The sequence below is a fragment of the Puma concolor genome, chromosome C2, assembly GCF_028749965.1.
Source record: "Puma concolor isolate L17-30 chromosome C2, mPumCon1.1.hap2, whole genome shotgun sequence".
NCBI classification, from domain to species: domain Eukaryota; kingdom Metazoa; phylum Chordata; class Mammalia; order Carnivora; family Felidae; genus Puma; species Puma concolor.
The window spans coordinates 107,826,283-107,849,877 of NC_141675.1; the positions used below are offsets into that span (position 1 = coordinate 107,826,283).

At 34.6% G+C, this 23,595-nt stretch overlaps 1 long non-coding RNA gene across 1 annotated transcript in view; it reads left to right on the forward strand.

The window, feature by feature from the left end:
* Positions 1–23,595, forward strand: part of LOC147577482 (uncharacterized) — a 127,600-nt gene that overhangs the window by 88,047 nt on the left and 15,958 nt on the right. Inside the window, exon 2 of the long non-coding RNA XR_015240334.1 lies at positions 19,800–20,047. This is a non-coding gene — a long non-coding RNA (uncharacterized LOC147577482). The remainder of the gene's footprint in view (positions 1–19,799; positions 20,048–23,595) is intronic.

The following is a 23,595-nucleotide window of genomic DNA, read 5'->3' on the forward strand; positions in this document are numbered from 1 at the left end:
GAAAGGACAACCAGGGATTTAACCAACACAGATACAAGCAAGATGTTTGAACCAGAGTTTAGAATCACGATAATAAGAATACTAGCTGGAGTCAAAAATAGGTTATACTCCCTTTCTGCAGAGATTAAAGAAGTAAAAAATAGATGGGATGAAGTAAAAAAATGCTATAATTGAGCTACAATCGTGGATGGATGCTGCAGCCGCAAGGATGGACAAGGAAGAACAGAGAATCAACAATATAGAGGACAAACTTATAGAGAAAAATGAAGCAGAAAAAAAGAGGGAGATTAATGCAAAAGAGCACGATTTAAGAATTAGAGAAATCAGTGGCTCATTAAAAAGGAACAACATCAGAATCACAGGGGTCCCAGAAGAGGAAGAGAGAGAAATAGGGGTAGAAGTGTTACGTGAGCAAATCATAGCGGAAATCTTTCCTTACCTGGGGAAAGACACAGACATCAAAATCCAGGAAGCACAGAGTACCCCCCATTAGATTCAACAAAAACCAACCATCAACAAGGCATATCATAGTCAAATTTACAGGTGGCTTCAACAGTCTCTACTAAATGTCCTTCCAGCAGTGGAACCGCTTTCCCCATGTTCCCAAGAGAACCTCCTGGACCCCACTTTGCTCCTGAGGATTTGCCCTTCCCACCAGAGCACCACCAGGTATTGAGCTGTGGAGTTGCAGCCTTTGCGCTCCCTTTGTTTACAGTCTTAATGTAACTTAAACCCTCTCCTTTCTCCCTTTTTAGTTTAGTCCTGTGGCTGTTTTCAGTTTTCTACTTTCTCTCCAGCTGCTTTTGGGGAGGGGTGCTTTTCCCATATTCTCCCCCCGCCCCATCTCTGTCTTCTCTCCACCCGTGAAAGCACCTCCCTTCCCGCCGTGGCTTCTCACTCCCCAAGTTCAGCTCTCCGCACCACATACCTGCTGAATTCTGTGGTTCAGGTTGTACAGATTGTTGTGTTAATCCTCCAATCAGTTTTTATGTGTGTAGGATGGTTTAGTGTTGGTCTGGTTGTATTTCATGGACCCAAGACACACAACAAACTTCCATGCTGTTCCTCCATCTTGGCTCCTCCAGGCCACTCTTGATGATAAAGTTTGAGTGTGTTGGTGCACACACATTTGGAGGAAAGGTTGATCATTGTCAATCAGACAATACCTTAGCAGATATTAAAGGGAACAAGACTCTGAATACTCATATGTTAGTCATTTTCTTCTTTTCAAAAAATAAATTGATAGGTATTTTTTCAAAGAAACAGAGGTAGGTAGGTACCCGATATTTTGATATGGCCTATTTTCTCACAATTATTTTTTTCTCCCTTTTTAAAAGTCTGGATTATTTAACAGGGTTTAAAATCAAACTATAAATTTCTAGGTTAGTAAACAATGCCAAATCAAGTGCGTAACAGATGCCTCTGCTTAACAATGATAGACATTCAAAAACATTTTGTTGAGTAAAAGGAAAAAGTGAATGAACAGAAATTTCCTCTCCATTTTTGAGATTAACTTCAGTTCTTTACCTATTTCCTAATTCTTCCCATACACAGCCTATTATTCTTTTCACATTTAGAGATGAAGCCAAGGTAATGAAGAATGATTGCTTGCATATATTTTCAGTAATTAAAACAGTGTGTTCACATTTGATGCTACTGCACCAAATACCTGTATAAAGATGTCTAACTATATGAATGTTACTTTGCATCTGGCCTTTTAAATCAGGCCAATCTATTTAGGCACCAAGTCTTAATTTACTTTTAAGCGAAAGCTACAGGATGGATGCAGTCCTAGTCTTTTGTTTAATGACCTCCTGCCTTCACTATTGTCTTCTAATCACTCAGTTAAAATATCTCAATAATTACAGAGGTTCAACCCTATGAACCTCTATGAGGGTGAATCCTGAATCCTATTTTCTCAGATTTGGTGACTACATGAAACTCTCTCTGGTGTTTTAGACTTCAGAGTTTTTAGAATAACCCTTGGATTTACCCAATCCTTTGAACTTGAGGTCTTCTGCTATCTATACATGGGTCTTCTGCTATCTATACAAATTTACTCCTGGCCTAATTTTCAAAAGGCTGGACTTCATACAGGCAGGACTAGAGTAAGAAGAAATAAGAGAATATGCTCTGTATCCCTAGAAATAATAGAGTTTGGTTGAATGGTTAAAATTCACTCCAGAGCATATTCAAGTTGGAATGCTCTTATAAAGGCATCTGTGAGTTGAGCATCCTTAGCTTTGCCTATACAAATTGACTTAGCTTGCTACAGAGGTGCTATAGTGCTAATAGTGGTGATGTAGTTTTCAGCGTGGAGATAAATCCATATGGAGGGAAAAGGTAGTAATATTATTTTCCATTCTTCTATGCCAGGATAACAAATGTAGGATTAAATGGTTAACCAGGAAACAAATTGAGGATTGTTACACACAGTGAGATTATTGAACACTTATGATATAGAAACTATTGCAGTAATAATTTGTGTTCACTGAGGAAGACTGAGTAATGTTACTTGCCTAATAGCTTTAATTTCCCAACCAAAAACACCAGGGAATTTTTAAAGCCCTCCTATTACCACCACCATGGCAGGCAATGTTTTACAGCCATTCTTAAGAGACAGGTAAAACATATGTTTTCCAGTACTACATTGAAGGGCATATTTCTCTAAGAGTCTACGTTACCTGTATATGTATGGTTGAGTGTTAGTACTTGCAGCAGCCAGGTTATGTGAATTCAGTTAATAAAAACTCCATGTTTAAAATATAAACATTTAAAGCAGAGATTCCTGAGAATTTACTATATTTCGTACTTAGTTTCAAGTGTCTGTGTTCAGTTGGAGGCCACATTTGTGGTCCCCAAATGTAAAATGTTCTTTGCCATTTTCCCCTTGGTTAAAGGAATACAGACTCTTTTTGGAGTTCCCCCCCACATACAACCTAAGTAAGGTTGGAAATCCTTAATTTTGGGAATCCCAAGTGCCCAGAGTTCTGTTGTGATTGTTGCTCATTGCTGTCAAGCGAAGATAGTCTTGTCAGGAGTCTCTAACATTTCCACAGTGGTGCTCACTCAGTTAGAAGGTTGGTGCCAGCAACACTGCCAATATGGCCACCTACCTTTCCACCTTGTACATATGGGATAACTTGAAATAAATAATGCCAAGAGCCAGTGCAACCAATACCAGATTGTTGTGCTTCAATCACATATATTTGTATTGGAGCTGCTCAGAAATGGGAAGGAGAACCTGCCTTCTTTGTTACTCTTCCTCGAGGGCTTGTGTAGATTACTTGAGCCTCAATACGCCCATGGTCAGTGTTGATTTTTTTTTCAGTGTGTCTGGTGTGCACTCTGCAATCTCAGTTTCACAGGAGTGTAGCTACAGGCCATAACATTCCTGTCTTCTTAAAAAAATGTTTTTAATGTTTATTTATTTTTGAGACAGAGAGAGACAGAGCATGAATGGGGGAGGTCAGAGAGAGGGAGACAGAGAATCCAAAACAGGCTCCAGGCTCTGAGCTGTCAGCACAGAGACCGACGCAGGGCTTGAACTCACGGACCGCGAGATCATGACCTGAGCCGAAGTCAGCCGCTTAACCGACTGAGCCACCCAGGCGCCCCAACATTCCTGTCTTTATGAGTCCAAACCCAAGTGGTGGCAGAGTGTAAATCTGCTACATCCTCTGAGAACTAGTGCTGATAGAGTTTAAATTCTGCCACCCGTCATTGTCATTAGATATCATCTGTGGATGTGAAGGCCTGTCTTGATCATACTGCCCCCATGAAATGAGACCAAAGCTTTGGCTCTTAAAGCAAATTTTTATGAGTGCTCCAAACGTCACAGACATAAGTATGATGCAGTTCTTTCAACAACTCACACAACAAAGTAGTACCACTACTCTACCCAAGGGTAGGGGGACTTTATGCCAGAGCAGAACTACATTAATGGTTAATCTCACTCTTTGGCACTGAAACGTGTTCTCAAGCCTTGTCATTGCTCCCTGCACACCTCCTTAGAATGACTTACTGTACCTCTCCTTATAACAAGTTTTTTTATCCGTACACCTTATGGTTTGTCTTCTGTCAGGGTACCCTAGTCTAGTAAACATATATGTATATGTCGAAGCATCATTGTGGAAAGTCTTCCATCCCCATCGCTTCTGCCTATCCTTCTAGGAAGCATCTTATTCCTTATTTGAGTAAGGAAATTCTTCTATTCAATAAACATGTATTCATTGTTTACCATATTGCAGGCAGTTATGTAGGCACAGAGAACACAGGAGTTAAACAAAAAGAGACAAAAATTTGTGAACTTACGTAGTTTTTTCTCTGCGGTGCTGATAGAATAAATAAGAAAAAAATAACATTTCTGATGGCAGTAAGTGCTAAAGAGATAAATAAGACTAGGGAGTGGGATTAGAGGTCATTTTAGGATTGAGGATGATTTTCAATTTTACATGGAATTTTTGGGAATCTCCTGCCTATGAAGGGCACATATGAGCCAAGATAGAAGGAAAATGAAGAAGTGAGGCAAGATTTCTGAAAGGAGATCATTCCAGAAAGAGTGTGCAAAAAATGTACAGTCTCTGAGGAGGGGGTATCCTGGCGGCCAGGGAAGGAGTAGATCATAGGGCTGGTGTCTTAACTCTGTAGGATAACAACCTTAATGTTCCTTCTCCAGACTAGTTAAGACACCCATTTACAATGAGGAGAAAGAGCCATTGACATGATCAATCTATTGCAGACTAACTTGGTACACAGATGAGGATCAGCAGACCATGAGGAACCAAGATAAAGAAAAGATGCTGAGACAGCAAGGTAAAATAATGTGCCTTGCCATATCTAGCTAAGGATACAATTCCTTAGTGAGAAGTGATTAAAAGATAATGCAGGACTAACATGTATTTACATTTGAAAGCATTGGCCCAAGTTTCCTGCTTAGTAAGCAATGTATACAGTGTATAGACTTAGAGGAATTAAATAATTCTCAATTGATTTAGTGTTTTATTTATAAGTTTTATCAAAGATAGGAACTTTAAGCAATGAAAATCCAATTATAAGTACATTCAAACTCTGCTGCTTTTAATAAATAGCTAGAGCAAAATTAAACCTGGAAATATTCTCAGATGCTATTTTAAAGAATGCATTATATTTTTATATGCCCAATTTAGCACAATTCTGTTGATCTGGGGCCATATTCATTTAACAAATTCATTTAACAAATATTTCATAAGTACATATTATGTGCAAGGCTGTGTTCTAGTGCTAGGGATATAACACTGATCCAAACTACATCCCCACCTCATGTGCTAGTAGACAACGCAAGAATTTAGTCAGGCACTAAATTCTATAAAGAAAAATCTCTGTAAATGGATAAAGAATTTCCATGGGAACGTTCTTTGTATGTACACAGTACATTGGCACCAGGCCCTACTTATTGTAATCTTTGAGGGACCTAGATTGAAGAATCAGGCAGTCTTGTGTGTTGTTGGTTGTTGTGCTAAAGGAAAAAGAGAGATATGGGAGAAGGTGAACCAGAAAGAAGTGTGATATTTCTCTCTTCTACTTACAACTCATTGCCCGAAGTTAATTGCAAGGTCCACTTGGCCACAGGGTGGCCAGGAAGGAAGCAGACCTAAGCATCTTTGTTAAATAGCACCAATAACCAGCAAGAAGGGGTGTGAGTCAAAGAATCACTTTCCAAGAACGTAACATTTGAACTGAGACCTGAAAGAAATGAGGAAATGAGAACAGGGAACAGAACATTCCTAGCAAAAAAAGAAGAGTAAGAAAGCTAAAGCCTATTTGGTTTGTTCAAAAAGGACTTAAGACTTCATAAAAATGAATAAAGAAATAAATAAGTAACAACTAATGAAATGGAAGAAAATAAAAAGAGAACCTACAGATTGAAAGAAAATTATTTGGTAAAGGACACATATCCAATTTATATAAAAACATATGCTAACAATGAGAAGACAACCTAATTTTGTTTTTCAATGTTTATTTATTTTTGGGACAGAGAGAGACAGAGCATGAACGGGGGAGGGGCAGAGAGAGAGGGAGACACAGAATCGGAAACAGGCTCCAGGCTCCGAGCCATCAGCCCAGAGCCTGACGCGGGGCTCGAACTCCCAGATGGCGAGATCGTGACCTGGCTGAGTCGGACGCTTAACCGACTGTGCCACCCAGGCGCCCCCAACCTAATTTTTTTAAATGGGCAACATATTTGAGACACTCACCAAAGAAGATATAGGAATGGTAACTGGACACATATAAGGTTTTAAACATAGTCATTAGGAAAATTCACATTAAACTACAATGAGACGCCCTATACACTCTAGAATAATGACTGACAATATCAAGTATTGCTAAGCTGTGGAGAAACTGGAAACTGGTGCTGGTAGCAAACAAAATGGTACTGTTACTTTGGATAATAGCCTGGCAGTTTCTTAAAGAGCTAAACATAAACATCATATAACCCAGTAATTTTGTTCCTAGCTATCTACCAAAGAAAAGCAAAAACACATGTCCACACAAACACTTGGATATCCGTGGTCACACATTATTCAAAAGAGTCAAAAATAGAGAAAATTCAAATTTCCGTGAAATGATTAAATGGATATTAGTCAGCAATAACTCAGCATGGTACACAGATGCTACAATTATATAGCATCAATATAGTTATATGCTACAATATAGTTAGGCCTAAAAAACACTATGCTAAATGAGAGAAGGCAGAGACAGAAGGTAATATATTGTACGATTTTATTTACATTCAATTACCAGAAAGGGCAAAACTATAAATATAGAAAGCGAATCCATAGTCTCTTAAAACTGTGAATGGGAGTAGGAATTAACTGCAAATGGGTACAAGATAACTTTTTTGGGATAAATAATGTGTTCTAAGACTAAACCGTGCTGCTAGTTGCACAAAGGTGTAAATATACTAAAACTTGTTAAAATGTACACTTAAAATTGGTGGACTTTGTGGCATGTAATATATCCTTCAATAAAGCAGGTAAAAAATAAAAAGAAAGAAAAGAAACAGGGAGGGAACAATGTGACTTTTATAGAGTAAAGAAAGAAAAAAAACCATGTGGGATATGGTCAGAGATGGAGTCAGTGGTCCTATTCTATAATCACTGAAGTCTTGGTATCAGCGTTTAGATGTTTTTACAAGGCTATGGAAAGTTTGAGTATTAGAGAGACTGGAATTAATTTATGTTTTTAAAAGATGCTCTATGTTGACTTATTTTATGTGGTGAGATTGACTAGAACCAATTATGATGCTGTTACAGTAGTTCAAACAAGAAATGATGGAAGCTAGACCAAGCATGTTGCATTCAGGTGGCAAAAAGTAGTCTGTTTGGCAAGTGGAACGTCCTATTTCATGGATGTGTTTGGGCCTCTAGAATTTTGGAATGTTTATTGCCATGTAATGTGAGTAAATAGCATCCCTATCACATCCCCACTCTTCAACCCAGTGCTGAACACAACTGTAAGTCAGTACTCAAGTCTCAGCCTTAGGAATTCCAGTTAAAGGGAGGAGCCATGGAGAAGATACAGATCAAGGAAGTGTGATGCACCCACACTGTAACTGTTAAAAGCAATACATTTTTTTTTTGTTTTTCATGTGCCTATATAAAGACGCACTGAAATGGCCATGTCAAGTTTTTTTTAACCTTAAAATGATGTATTCTTATTTGGGACTGCAAAATATTACCATATAGGTTCATGATAGTCACCCTAAATAATTGAGTAGAACTCAAAATGGACCTCAATTTTTATAATATGTGATGTGTAATTTGGGTTAACTGTTTAGTACTCAAATCAAATATACATTACAGAAATCTGAGTAAAATTTCTTCCTCATATTTGAAGTATGAGTTTCTATTACAATAAGGCATTTTGTTTTTAAAGAATAATTTCAGGGGCGCCTGGGTGGCGCAGTCGGTTAAGCGTCCGACTTCAGCCAGGTCACGATCTCGCGGTCCGTGAGTTCGAGCCCCGCGTCAGGCTCTGGGCTGATGGCTCAGAGCCTGGAGCCTGTTTCCGATTCTGTGTCTCCCTCTCTCTCTGCCCCTCCCCCGTTCATGCTCTGTCTCTCTCTGTCCCAAAAATAAATAAACGTTGGAAAAAAAAATTAAAAAAAAAAAAAAGAATAATTTCAGAGTAATTTTAAGTAATTAAAATTTTGAAAGGTAATTGTGAAAATTGTCTGCATGAAGGAAGTAGTTATAGCAATTTGTCTTTGCTTTTTATAGGTTGAACTTATGAAACTAAACATAATATTTTTAAATTTTTAGAGAATAATTTAGGAAGAAGCATTGTAAAGCTGGCTTCAAGTATTTTCACATTAGAGTTTTTATAATTTTCCTTATTCAGGAAATTGAGGTGATGGAAAAGTTTGTATTACTACCAATTACTACATATAAGAAATTTGAAAAGTTTTTTTTCCAAGAAGTTTAAAGTATAAGCTCCGCATCTAAATGTTCAACTATCAGTTTTTGTTTATATAGTGAATGCTATGTGACATTTTTATGACTATTCAGAGTCAGTTTTACTTTTTTTCTGCAATGCAAACTCTGTTACCTGAAGTAAAAAAATTGTTCCCATGTGATGCTTCTGATTGTCTTGATTTTCTCATAATTGGTTTACTAATTTGGAATTCACCCAGTAAGAATAGTTTTATAGTTAAAAAAAACACAAAAAAACCTCTGGAGTAACACATAAACCCCAACAGGTTATTTGCAGAAGACAATAAAAGTTTGTTTTTATTTATTTAAATATCAAAATAGATGTTAACGATTACAGGAGAAACTCTCTTCTGCTGTTTCATTTGTTCAGTGTCTTTCCTTGTATCTCTGCCATCGTTGGCACATGGCTTCCTTCTTGCTTCTCTGTATTAAGCTAATAAATGGGAAAGACCATGGAGGGTCTCGCATGGGAGTTTTATCTCGGCCAGTATGGGAAGATGTGTATATCAATACTTTTCTTTCCGTAACTGGTCAGGACTCATGCAGATGGTCAAAAATAATAATTTGCTTCTTTGTCCAAAAAAGAAGGAAATGAGCTTCGGGTGAGGAGCAGGTGGTCTCTACCATTACCATGAAAGAGGTGTACATTACTTTCAGATATCTAGAGAAAGAATCTTCATTTAAAAATTTAAAAAAATAATAAATAAAAATACCAAAGAAAATTACTCTGTTCAATATTCATATAATGTCCACATCAGGATGGGATTCTTTCATCCTACTATTTCTTTCTTTCTGTCCTTTTAGAAAAATAACTTTATTGAAGCATGATTCATATACCATAGTACCCCCTTTAAAAGTGTGCATTTCAGTGGTGCATCCAGCACCACTATCTAATTCTAGAACAATTTCAGAATCCCAAAAAGAGACTCTCTGTACCTGTTAGCTATCACTCTCTCCCTGTCCCCTGTTCCCAGATGCTGGAAACCACTAATTTACTTTCTGTCTTTATGGAATTTCCTATCCAGTACATTTCAGATAAATGGAATCCTATGGTATACTGCCCTTTGTACAGTGCTTCTTTCACTTAGTATATTTTCAAGTTTGATCTATGTTGTAACATGTATCAGTACTTCATTTATATTTTATGGCTGAATAATATTCCACTATATAGATATTTTACATTTTGTGTATGCATTCATCACTTGTTTCCACTGTTTCACTATTATGAATAATACTGCTATAAACATTTTTGTATATATTTTTGGGTAGACATATGCTTTCAGTTCTTGGGGGTGCATAACTAAGAGCAGAACTACTAGATTGTATGGTAACTCCATATTTAACCTTTTAGGGAAGCTCTAAGCTGTTTTCTAAAACTGCTGCAATATTTTGCATTCTCACCACCAATGTATGAGGGTTCCAGTTTCTTCATCTCCTCACCAACACTTGTTATCATTTATCTTTAGGGTGCTAGGCATTCCACAGGGTGTAAAGTGGTATCTCAATTTGGAAGGTATTGCCATCTACCAATATTGTCTTCCTACCATGAAAATGGGATGTCTTTCCATTGATTTTGGTCCACTTTCATTTATTTCAACAGTGTTTTATAGTTTTTAGTATAATGTACTTCTTTTGTAAATTTATTCCTAAGAATTGCATTCTTTCTGATGCTACTGCAATTAGAATTATTCTTTTAATTATTATTATTTAATTATTATTCTTGTCAGGTTATTCCTTGCTAAAATATAGAAATGCAGTTGATATTTGTGTATTGATCCTGTATACTTCAACTTTGCAGAACTCATTATTAGTTCTAATTGTGTATTTGTGTGTGTGTGTGTGTGTGTGTGTGTGTGTCCTTTAGGATTTCTATATAAAAGATTATACCATTTGCAAACAGAGATAATTTTACTTCTACTTTTCAAAACTGAATGCTTTTATTTCCTTTTCGTGCATAATTTCCTTGACTAGAACCATGAGCACAGTGTTGACTAGAAGTGTGAGAGCAGATATCTTTGTCACAATGGTAGGGCAATTAGTCATTCATCACTAAATATAGTGTTAGCTATGGGTTTTCCATAGACGATCTTTGCTGGGTTGAGGAAATTTCCTTCTATTTCTAGTTCATTGAATTTTTTCCTGTTCTTATGTTTTCTTTGTTTTGATTCAAGACAACAGAAAAGTTCTGTGAAAGACACAGTTTGTTGAGCTCCAAAAGGAAATTAAACTTTTGGTTCATTTTTTAAAAGAATATACATTTTAATATGCAGTACTTTGTTGCATGGATGAGTCAACATTCTTATGGCAACATGTGCTTTTTTAGTTACTTTGCCAACTTGTGTGCTTAATTCACAACATCACAACATGATAATTACTGTGATCTTTAAACAATGCATCACAGCACTTAAAATTATTAACTAATGTTTATCTAGAAAAACTGTATGCAATGGGAATGGTATAATTTAGCCTTTAATTCTAAAATGAAAATCATTAAACTTTGTGTATAAGACAGTAAAAAAGTATAAAAGGTAAGATAAAAATTCAAATTAGACACTTAGTTGATATCACACACAAATTTTTAAATAGTAGTTAAACAAAGAGATTCTACTCATCTTATGTTCTGCATACCATTGGAAATAGTTTTGCATTATTTATTAAGACAAGGGAATCTATTATTTCCCTAAGGATCTGTAAATCTAGTTTTCTACAAAGAATAACTTTAGAATATCAATTAAGTTATGCTTACACTTTATGAGTATATTATATCCATATTAGTATTTAATAATTTAATGTTGGATAAATATATAACACTGCATCATTATGCTTTATGAATCTACAGAATTAAAGTATTTCATCAAAGCTATTATTACTGCTTTTTATTAGGAATGCTGATCTTTGATTATAGAAGGTAGGGATACAAAAAGTTTTATCAAATTTGCCATTAGAAAAATTTCTACCATAAAATACTTACAATATTTTAGGTAAATAAATGGGTTACAGATTAGCTTTTACAGTGTCATTCCATTAAAATATATACACAAGGAATAACTTCTTTAAAGATTATATTACTTGATTTTATTTAATACTAGGTTGTAGGAGAAATACCTCTTAAAAAAGGTACACCTTGAAAACAACTTGATTTAATTTCTTAGTTTGAGATATAACTTTACGTATATATTGATAAATGACAAAAAGTATTAGACAGAGTTCATTTTATTATAAGTGACAAATGTCTTAAACAAACGAAGTGAATTTATTGGTTTATATATTTGGGTAGTTTAGCCATGATGTTGGCTTTGGCCCAGCTATAGCAGAGGTTCAAATAACAGGCAGTTATCATTCAATGAATTAAGTTTTGTTTTTTTTTTAATTCATATAAGGCTTTCATTGTTTCTTTGCTGACATCATTCTTAGGCAGGTCCTCAACAAATGTTAGCAACAGAGACAAATATTATTTTTTCAGCTATTGATCCTGGTAGAAAAAGCAAGATCTTTTTCTCCCTCAGTTGCCTAAGCTTGGGTTATTTACCAATCTCTTAATCAAAGGATATAGTCAAGAAATTGGAGAGATTTGATTAACCAGGCTTGAACCACATAGTTTCCATAGTTTCTACAAAATATGTTCAGTCCTGACCAAAAAGGACTGAGAATATGACAGAACAGCTCCTCAAAGGAAATGTTCTGTAGTAGAAAAGAAAGAAAGGAAGGAAACAGATAATAATTATTCTGTGGGAAGAAAATAATCATTGCAATATTTTTGTTGTTTTTCAAAGTTTTCAGATTCTGAGAATGGAAAACCATATAATTTATATAGCTATTCTTACTGAGTCACCTAGAAAAGTAGACTAAATAATAAAAAAAAAATTATCAAGTCCTGCTTTCAGTAATGATAGGATAAACCATTCCAGAAAACCCTCCTCTGCAGAAAATAGCTAATAACCTAGACATAATGCAAAAAACAATTACCTAAAATTACCAAGGAGTGAAAAGATGTAGTTGGACTCTGGTGGAGAGTTCACACAGGCTTGGAAGAATAGAAAGAGATCTTTGCAAGCAAGCAAGAAAATCTGTTGCCAGCAATCTTGCACAATAAGAAATTCTAAAAGAAGTTCTTCAGGATGAAGAGAAACTAGTTCCTCAAGAAAGAGTGAGGAACATCAGAAGTGGAAACTATCTGGATCAAGGTTAGATTCATGGTTGTGAGACCAATGCAATTTAAAAGGATTCTAAGCTAAGAAGGAGGCCCTATGCTTGGGAATAAATACTCTGTGACCTCCATTTTGAATTTTCTAATAACTTTATCTTTGAAGTTTGTTTTATTTTGTTTTTGAGAGAGAGAGAGAACGCAAGTGGGGGAGGGACAGAGAGAGAAGGGGAGAGAGAGAATCCCAAGCAGGCTATCAGCTTGGAGCCCAGTGCAGGGCTCAGTTTCTCAAACCATGAGATCATAACCTGAGCCAAATTCAAGAGTCAGACTCTTAACAGACTGAACCACCAAGGCCACCCCCTCTAATAATTTTGTCTTTGAATTTTTCTTTTGTATGGGAAGTCTGATGGGATAAGGAAGCACTTGGGTACCTAAGCCCTTGGAGTCTCAGCTCCCACATGGTGCTACTTCCAACACTACTACAGGAGACTTCTTAGGTGCCTACATCCAGGAATCACTGCTATCTGCCCCCAGCATAGGCCTGGCTACAGGTTTAAGGTGGGTCAGGGTCAGGTGTGTGTGCCCAGGACCCTGAAATGAGTTGGGGGCTGATCATATATGAAGATCTGGACTCACTCCATGAATATCCTCGAGCCAGAGAGAGCTTAACATTAAATAGTAAATTAAAAAAACCATGACAAGTTACGAGAGAGAGAGATTGTGGTAAAAAGAAAAGATTTTTTCTTAATTTTTAAAAACAGAGCCCCACATTTTAATTTTAACTTGATGTTACCAATTATATAGCTGGTCCTGATTTGAGTGAATGCAAAAATCTACTTATAATTGCCTTTTTCCCTTAATTTAAAATGTACCATCACCTTATATAGTTTATGACATGCAAAACCAAGCATGTAAGACAAAGAGAAAAATTTGAAATGAGTCTAAGTTGTTGCCTTGTATACGTGAGTATGTGAACAACGGAGGGTAGATGCTGGTGAGCAGTACACATTTACTGGAGAAATTGAAATCAGGTCTCCTCAACTAAGTTCTCTTTTCTATAACTTTTAGACTAGAGATAATTGTAGTCTTTACAGCATGCCCAAGAGTTAGGGTTGGGTGAAGGGAACTCCCTGAAAAACGTTGCCATATTTCTGGCTAGAGAATCAGAAAAGTGGATTCAAGATTCCATGTAGGAATTCCAGAAGAGAAAAGAGCTGGAGAGAAGAATCCCCAAATCTGTTTATCCATTTATCTGACTCCCAAATCATGCATCTGCAGAACAGACTAAGGAAACCCAATTAAAGAAAAACTACCAGAACAAAACCCAGAGGTATCTCATACTAAACAAAGTATTTCAGTTCAAACTCAGACAAGAAAGTTACCTCCTAAAGCAAATAAAAACAGTCAATGGAGTGAAATAACAAAATCCTGAATCATTGCAATTTAACATTGATGCTGTCCAAAATGAAGTTCAAAAAACCTGATAACTAGGAATAACTAGGAATGAAACATAGTTTCAAGAGAAAAGGAAATCAATTGTCTGGCCTTGGGATGAACCAAATGTTTGAGCTAGGGGACATAAATTTTAAAGAGGTTATTATAACTATCATCAACGAGGAAAAATAAAATGTTTCCAAAGCATGAATATATTAATAAAAAAATAAAAACAAGGAAAAAGAACCAAATTAAAATTTTATAACTAAAAATGTACAATATCCTAAAATAAAAATTCAGTAGGTGGACTTATTAGCCAAATGAATGTGAAAGAGGAAAAAAATGATCCAAAATATAGACACACTACAAATATTTCAAGATAGGTAACAGATAGAAAAAAATTTAATGAACAGGGCTTCATGAATCTGTTAGGTGATAACAAATGATTGAATGAATGTTGAAATACCAGAAAGAAAAGGGAGATTGGGGCACAAAAATATTTAAAGAAATAATGGTTAAAATTTTTCCAAATTTTATGAAAAGTAGATACTGGCTGATATAAGGTTTTAAATTAAATGAACACTAAGCAAGGTTAACTCAAAAAATCCCATGTTAACATACGTTATAGTCAAACTCTTAAAAGCCAAAGCTAAACAGTGTATCAAAGCAGCAGGGAAAAAATAAAAGCAATAACAAACATATTCTGGGTAGGGGAACAATGTCCAAATTCATGGCTAACTTAACATCAGACACCATGAAATCCCAAAAATGGAATGGAAAAATTTCTAAAAGTGCTGAATGAGAAAGATCTCTTAACCGAGAATTCTTTCTCTGGCTACATTTTTTTAAAAATGAAGGCAAATTCACATTTTTAAATTTAATTTAATTTAATTTTTAATGTTTATTTTTGAGACAGAGAAAGACAGAGTCTGAATGGTGGAGGATCAGAGAGAGAGAGACACAGAATATGAAGCAGGCTCCAGGCTCCAAGCTGTCAGCACAGAGCCTGACACGGGGTTCGAACTCACGGACTGAGATCATGACCTGAGCTGAAGTCAGATGATTAACCGACTGAGCCACCCAGGCGCCCCATAAACACTTTTATATTTTACATTTTCCATATAGTAATGAGGCTATTTTAAATATCACGTATATGACAATGACTGTGAAAATAAAAGAATAGCCAAAAAAGCATCAAGAATATTCAAGTTAAAAGAGAATTCTGAAAATATTTAAATAATCTTGTAAAAAGTTAGAAAAGGAGTAACAGAGGATGAAAAATATGAGACAAGTAGAAAACAAGAAGTAAAATGGTAGACCTATATTATTTTAAATTTTAATTGAATAAACACTCCAGTCAAAAGGCAGAGACTATTTGAATGGCCAAAAAAAATAAATAAATAAATAATACAAAAACCAGACGCAACTCTATGTGGTCTTCATGAGACATATTTTAAATTTACCGACACAAGATGAAAGTGAATGGATAAGAAAAATGTATCATGCAAATAGTAGTCTTATAAAGACTGGAGAGACTATATTAATTTCATAAAAAAATGGACTTTAAAGTCAAATTTACTAGCAAACATAAGAGGGACATTTTATAATGATAAAGTTCAAGACAACAAGAAGATATAACAGCTAAAAATATGAATCTTTGAAGTACATGGAACAATTTTGACAGAATTAAAGGAATAAATAAAGAACTTCACATTCATAGCTGCTCTCTGAGCAACTAGTCAAATCATGAGGAAAGAGACAAAGGTCTGAACAGTGCTATCAACTACACTGATTTAATTGATATTTATATATTAAAAATTCACTCTACAACAACAGAATACATATTCTCCTTCAGTTCATATGATGTATTACCCAAGATACAAACATTCATGAACTCATCACAACAATTTTAAAACATTTGAAATTATACAGAAAATGTTTCCTGACTGCAAGGGAATTTAGCTAGAAACATTAATAAGATAACAAGAAAAGAAAAACCGGAAATATTTGAAACTAACCATATACTTCTAATTATAGGGTCGACAAAGAAATCAGAATTCAGATTAAGAAAGAGTAGAAGCAAAAAGAATAACTTAAAATATTGTGAAAATTAATATTCATGAAAATACATCAAAATTTGTGGGATATATTGGGGCACCTGGGTGGCTCAGTTGGTTGAGCATCTGACTTCGGCTCAGGTCATGATCTCAGGGTTCGAGCCCTGTGTCGGGCTCTGTGCTGACAGCTTGGAGCCTGGAGCCTGCTTTGGATTCTTTGTCTCCCTTTCTCTCTCTCTGCCTCTCTGTCTCTCTGTCTCTCTCTCTCTCAAAAATGAATAAATGTCAAAAAATTTTTTTAAAAATTTGTGGGACATAGATAAATCAGTGCTTTCAAAGAAGTTAATGTTTTTAAGTACCATTGTTAGAAAGAAGTGCAATCTCGAATCAATGTTTTAATCCTCCACCTTAAGAAACTGAGAACAAATTAGCAAATAAAACCCAAAACACATATATAAAAGTAAATAATGAAGAAAAAAATCAGAAATTAACAAAATATAACATAGAAAACAATAGGGAAAAATCAATGAAACCAAATTCTAGTTCTTAAAAATCAATGTAATTAATTAACCTTTAGCCAAATTGATTGAAAAAGAGAGAAAGAAGACATAAATTACTAACATCAGAAAAGAAAGGGGGGACAATTTTATGCCAAATAAATTTGAAAAACTGTACGAAACATAAATTTCTGGAAAGATACAAATTAGGTAAACTGGCACAACAACAAATAGAAAACTTGAACAGTCTTAAGTAAATGAAATAAATTAAGTTTGTAACTAAATATCTTTCCCCAAAAGACAACTCCACACCAAGCTGGCTTCACTGGTGAATTCTAGCCAAAATGTAAGGGAGAAATAATACCAATTTTAGACAAACACTTTAGGAAAATAGAGTAGGAGAGACTATTTCTCAAATAATTTTATGATGTCTGGATTATACTAGTTAAAAAATTAAACAAAGACAACACAATAAAAGAGAACTACAAGCCAATATCCCATAAAGCATAGAAGCAGAAACCCTTAAAAATAAGTACAAATGAAATGCAACAAGAATTTTAAAGAAAAATTCATCATGACCAATTAGAATTTATTCTTAAATATGCTGTTTGGCTAAACATGTAAATATCAATTAATGTAATTTACTATATTAATAGAATGAAAGAGAAAAATTATATGTTTAGTTCCATGAATGCAAAAAAAATGACAAATTTCAAAACTTTTTATTATATAAACTCTGAGCACACCTGAAATAAAAGCAGAATTCTTTACCTGATTAAATAGCCTCTATGAAATATTTACAGTTAGCCTCATATTCTGTTGTGAAAGACTCAATGCTTTCAAACTAAGGTCAGGAACAAAGTAAGAATGTCTGCTCTTACCATTTTAATATTGTCCTGGAGGTCATATCCAGTGTTATAGGGCAAGGAAAAGAAATAAAGGCATAAGACATAATCTAATTGTGGAAGACTCTAAGGGAAATCAGAATACAGCTATTACAACTATTAAGTGACTTTAGCAAGGTTCCAAGATACAAGGTCAATATAGAAAAGTCAATTGTATTTTTATGTTCTAGCAATGAAAACTGAGAAAATAACATAAGCTTTTTTATTCATGACAGCATCAAAATATTACTTAGGAATAAAAACCTGTACTATGAAAACTATAAAACATTGGAAATGGAAAGTTAAGTATGCCTATATATGTAGAGAGATGTGCATAATCATGGATTGAAAGACCTGATATTATTAAAATGGCGTTTCTCCCCAAATTGATTTATATATATTCATGCAACCTCAGTCAAAATCTTAATAAGTTTTGAGGCACCTGGGTGGCTCAGTCGGTTAAGCATTTGGCTTTGGCTCAGGTCAAGATCTCATGGTTTGTGTGTTTGAGCACTGCCTCGGGCTCTGTGTGGACAGCTCAGAGCCAGAAGCCTGCTTTGGATTTGTGTCTCCCTCTCTCTCTGCCCTCCCCTGCTCATACTCTGTCTCTCTCTCTCTCAAAAATTAACAAACAAACAAAAAAACTTAATAAGTTTTTTCTAAAGAAGTTGAAAAACTGATCAAAATATATATGAAATGGCAAAATCACTTGGATAAAATAAAACATTTTCAAAATGATTAATATAATTAATATATTTGGAGAACTTTTACTACCTGGTTTAAAGACTTTCTATAAATCCACACTAATCAAGACAATACATAAACACAGATGAATTAAACGGAATAGGTAGTCCATTAATAGTCATGACGTATATGGTCAATGATTTTAGACAAAAGTGCCATATTAAATTAATGGAGATAGTATGGTCTTTTAAACAGATGGTGCTAAAAATTTTTCTGTACACAAAATAATGAGCCTCAATTCTTACTTCATATGATATGCAAATATTAACTCAAAATGGATCATAGTCCTAAAGGTAAAGGTTAAAATAAACTTCTAGAAGAAAACACAGGTAAAATATTTGTAATATTGAGTTAGGCAAAGATTTCTTTAACAGAAAATAAAAAGCAAATGTGACTGCAAAAACAGAAAAAAGGATAAAAAATGAGTAGGACAAATTAAAAGGAAATTGTAAAATGTAAAAATACACCCAAGTATTTCAGCAAGTATATATCAGGGTATATCAGTGAGATTAAAATTATAACTATTAGAAAGGTGAATTTAGGTGAATATTTAGACAATTTAATTGTGTATATAGGAAATCCAAAGGTTTATATGGATAACTTACTAGAACTAATAACAATGTTTTCAAAGTTATATGGATAACTTACTAGAACTAATAACAATGAGGTAAGACTAATAACAAACAATGTTTGTTTCATACAAACATTGTTGTATGCTAAGTCAACATACAAAAATCACCTGTATTTTTATGAGCTGCAGCAAGCAGAAAATGAAATGTAAATATGTCACCAAACAGCATAAAAAATGACACACCTATAAATTATCCTAACCAGAGATATCCAATATCTTCATACAGAAAAATTATTTATTTTAAAAAGTTACTATAAGACTATAGAGATAATTACATAAAAACCTAACCAGTTGAAGATATCTGTCATATTTATAGATTTGAGTAGACAGTCCTGTAAGGAAGTCAATTATTCCAAACTTGAGTTATAGTTTTAAAGTAATCTTAATTGCTTTGTGTGTGTCAATGTACATGTGAGTTTGTGTGCATTTGTGTGCATATCTTTAGAACTATATAAGCTAATGTTAAAATTCATATAAAAATAAGAAAGATATTATTAATGGAAAATAAGCAGGTAGGAAAACTTGCTCTATTAGATTTTAAGACCTGTTTTAAAGTTATAATAATATAGACAGTGTGGCACTGCTTCCAGACAGTACTAATAGAGGAACATAAGATAGTACTGATTACACACACAGACCCATAAATATTTAGACACTTAGTTTAAGATAAAGAGGGGAAAGGGTGGTGTTCTCAAGAAATGATCTATGGAAAAACTGTAAAATTCATGATTTAAAAAGTGAAATGTAACCTTTACGTCATGGCATATGAAAAAATCAATTTCAGGAGTTGAAGTTTCAAATAACTTTTATAAGGTACTACTAGAAAACATGCTCATGTCTTTAAGGTAAGGTACTATTTTCTCAACAGGTGACAAAAAAGAACTAAGCATAGAGGAAATGATAGGCAAAATTTATTCAAACTTCTCTTCAGAACCCTGCAGTGTGGGAGGTGATATTTGAAACATATATAACTAACAGAAGATACATATAAAGAATATTTTAAAAAATGACAAAGTTTTAAAAATACAGACAACCTAATAAAGAAGTATGAAGAAGACTTGAAGGCACTCCACAAAAGATACTATTCAAATGAAATATTTGAAAACATATTTAACACAATAACTAATCAAGAAATGGCCAGTATTAAGAAGACTGAGGGGTGCCTGGTGCCTCAGTTGGGTAAGTGTCTGACTCTTGATTTTGGCTCAGGTCATGATCTCAAAAGTTTGTGAGTTTGGGCCCCACGTTGGATTCTGTGCTGACAGCACAGAACCTGCTTGGAATTCTCTCTCTCTGCCTCTCCCCCACCCACATGCATGCTCTCTCTATCTCTCTCAAAATAAATAAATAAACTTAAAAAACAAAGACTGACCATACCAAAAGTGAGAAACAATGTAAAACTATGATGACTCATATATTGGTGGTAGGAATATAAATGTTCAGAGCCATTTTAGAAAATAGTTTGATATAACCTACTCAAAAAGGTTACTCATTTCTATAACCTAATAATTTTATTACTAAGTATAGCACCACAGAAGAATGTCCACTTGGGCAGCAAAAGTCATGTACAATAATTTTCAGTGCAGAATTTTGTTTTTGTTAGCTGCAAACTGGGAACAATCCAACTGTTCATTATCACTGAAATGGTTACATAAATTATGTTATGTTTATATAATGGAATTCTGTGTGGTAATAAATGATCTACAACACATAGCATCATGATAAACATCACAGACATAAAATTGAGCAAAAGATGCCAGATACACAAAAATACATAGTGTTTGATACTCTTTGTAAAAGCTGAAAAGACTAGAAATGTAGAACAGTAGTGTTTAGAGAGGTATAGTGCATACACTGGAAAGATAAAGACAAGAATAAAGCACACAAGTGATTATTATTGAAATCAGGACAGTGGTCTACTTTGGAGGAAAGGGTTATTATTTGGGAGGAAGTATGAGGTAAGCTTGCCAGGCACCGATGATGTTCTAGTTCATGGCCAGGGTGACAGGGGCACAGTTAAGATACTCCTTTGACCTGTGTATTTATATTTTGTGTACATTTCATACGTGTTATATTTCACAATGAAATAAACCAATGTGTGTGTGTGTGTGTGTGTGTGTGTGTGTGTGTGTGTGTGTGTATCAACAGTTTAGAAGTCTGTATTTTATTAGAGTTGGGATATATAAGTGGTAATTCCTTGAATTTGCCAAGGTATGTGGCAGTGTGCTGAGAGGGCGTTGAAAGCCACATGCTAAACGTGAAACACCTCTTTTAACTTGAAGTCTGGGGATGGAAAAAGAGAGTTTTCATCAGCACAGCTAAACCATGGCTTTATATTCAACTGGTCACAGATATAGTACAGAATGCAAGGTTGCATGACTTTTAAATCTAACACTGGGTCTTAAATATTTTTAACTGTTAAAAACTTTCTCATTTTTCATGGATCACTTCAAACTATAGTCCTCCAAAACCCATCCAAAATATCCAAACCGTCCTCCTCCACTGAACATACACACATACATACACACACATACAAACTAGAGTGACAAACTCTCTCCTGGAACTTTCTAGGGTTCAAAGCTAAAAATCAGTGCTGAAAAATCCTTCAATTCCTGGCCATCTGGGAAGGTTCATCAGAGGTGCTTTAGGAGCAAAGTTTTAAAAGCTCATTCTTATACCACTGTTTTATGCTTTGAACATTAACAATTATAAAATGAAGAATGAAATTATAATTCTAAAATCATGCTAAAACCAAGAAATATTTTGATCTTCAATTATATGATAGATAACCTTGAGTATTTCCTGCTATTTAGCCCAAATTATATTTCTGTTCATGCTCAGTGGTATTGGTGAACCTCACCCCCACAAGGTTTATTTTACCTGATCTGAGGTAAGACGAGGCTCAGCTAATTTTAGCCAGAGGCAATTTTAAGGCAAGGTTAGGAAATGACTGAGGTTTGACAGATATATAACCATGAAATAAGAAGAACAAGACATCTGAGAAAGCATGATAGAATAAGTTATTGGAAGAATATTACATGATTTATGGTAAAAAAATGGACTGGAATATATGAAAGGGAATGATGGAAGCATTAAAACTTTTAAATATATAACATTTTTATATGAGATGAGATGAGAGTATTTAGGGTCAATACATTACATTTTGAATCACTGACTCATTTGAAGAGATTTTATTCTCCTTTACTTCCAGATACCTTAAAATTCATTTTTATCATGCTCATGTCTCTGTCTTATGATCCCTTTACATTTTGGCATACACCAGTATTGCTACTAAGAAAGTCATTCTGATTTGGAAATCTTAACTCTATTTCCTGATTTTCTAATTTGAACAGTCATAATTTAGTATCTCTTTTTTATTGTACCATACCATAAAGAAATTAATTCCACAAAGACTAAAATGACTATGAAATTGGTAAAGTACAGAATATGGCAAAAAAAAAAAATGGGTCTTATTTTCTATTAAATTGATATATAAGGAACCTGTATCTCCTGTAGGTATTGATGAGTTCCCAAGGACTAGATGCCCTTGCAATTTACTTACACATGCAAAGGTCAATTTCACTTTGGTGAAACAAAACCAAGCAAATGGAATTATCTTTAATTGAGTGACACAGTTCATTGAATCTGCCATTAGTGCTGGTCAAATAGTTCATTTTAGAATCCACTATCGGTGTGGAGGAGAGGTGGCCATAGCCCCTGTGGTATGCTTTGGAGTATGCTGAAAATCTGTGAAGTCCTATTTTATCCCTTCACCTTTCCCCAAAACAATATTTCTATGAAGTTTTGGAGTTTTATGTTATTAAATCTTGTCTCTTTCTTTAAGGTAGCTTTCAGTCCCATAGCTAAGAATGTCATTCTAGATAGTAAGGATTTTCTGAGCCTTCCCGTATTTTTTTGTGACTAACTTTGGGAGCTGCCAAGGCAGACAATCCACGCTGTTTTCAACCCAAAAAGGGCAGAAAGGTGGAAATATGTTTTATAACACTCTCAGCTCTTTCTAACTTGGAGGCATGCTGACTCTCTGGCCTTGTGCCCATGGATGAGATGAAGCCTGTTTTTATTCCTGTTCCCAGTGCTCCCCCATCTAAGAATGACAAAAAAGTAAACTCTCCTGTTGGAAAGAGGCCCTATTTCCTTCACCAGGTCACAAGTTTAAAAGAAAATAATTGGACGCAGTCCTTAAACTGAGCATTTGCTTAAGAACAACTTGGCTGCTATTTTTGGTATTATAATAAGGAAATAAAGAATTTGTGGAGGAGTTTGAAAAACTGAAGTAAAGAAAGGAGCTTTTGAAAGAAAATTCCTATTGTTTGCCTCCAATATCATTGTACATTACAGTACAAATAGCAAAACAAAGAGGAAGACAAATTCACCCTTTATTTGTTTGGCATATTGAACATGAAACTCCCTGATTTCTACTGGCCTCCAAAACATATTCTTCAATTTCACAAATTATAGAAAATTAGATACATTGTGAAGTAAGTGCTGTGAAGTGTGGAATATAGCATAGTATGTTCTAAACTAGGATGTATGAAAACATCTGAGATGTTAGTTTCCTTATAATACCTCGAGAGTAATAATTTTAAATTTCAAAGTTATCATGAAAGGAAAAAGGTAAATGCTTACTTTATTGGTGCCTCTTCAGTAGAACCTGCTTTCCTTGGTGATCAGGATTAACTGAATCTTTCTTACACAGTGGCATCCAA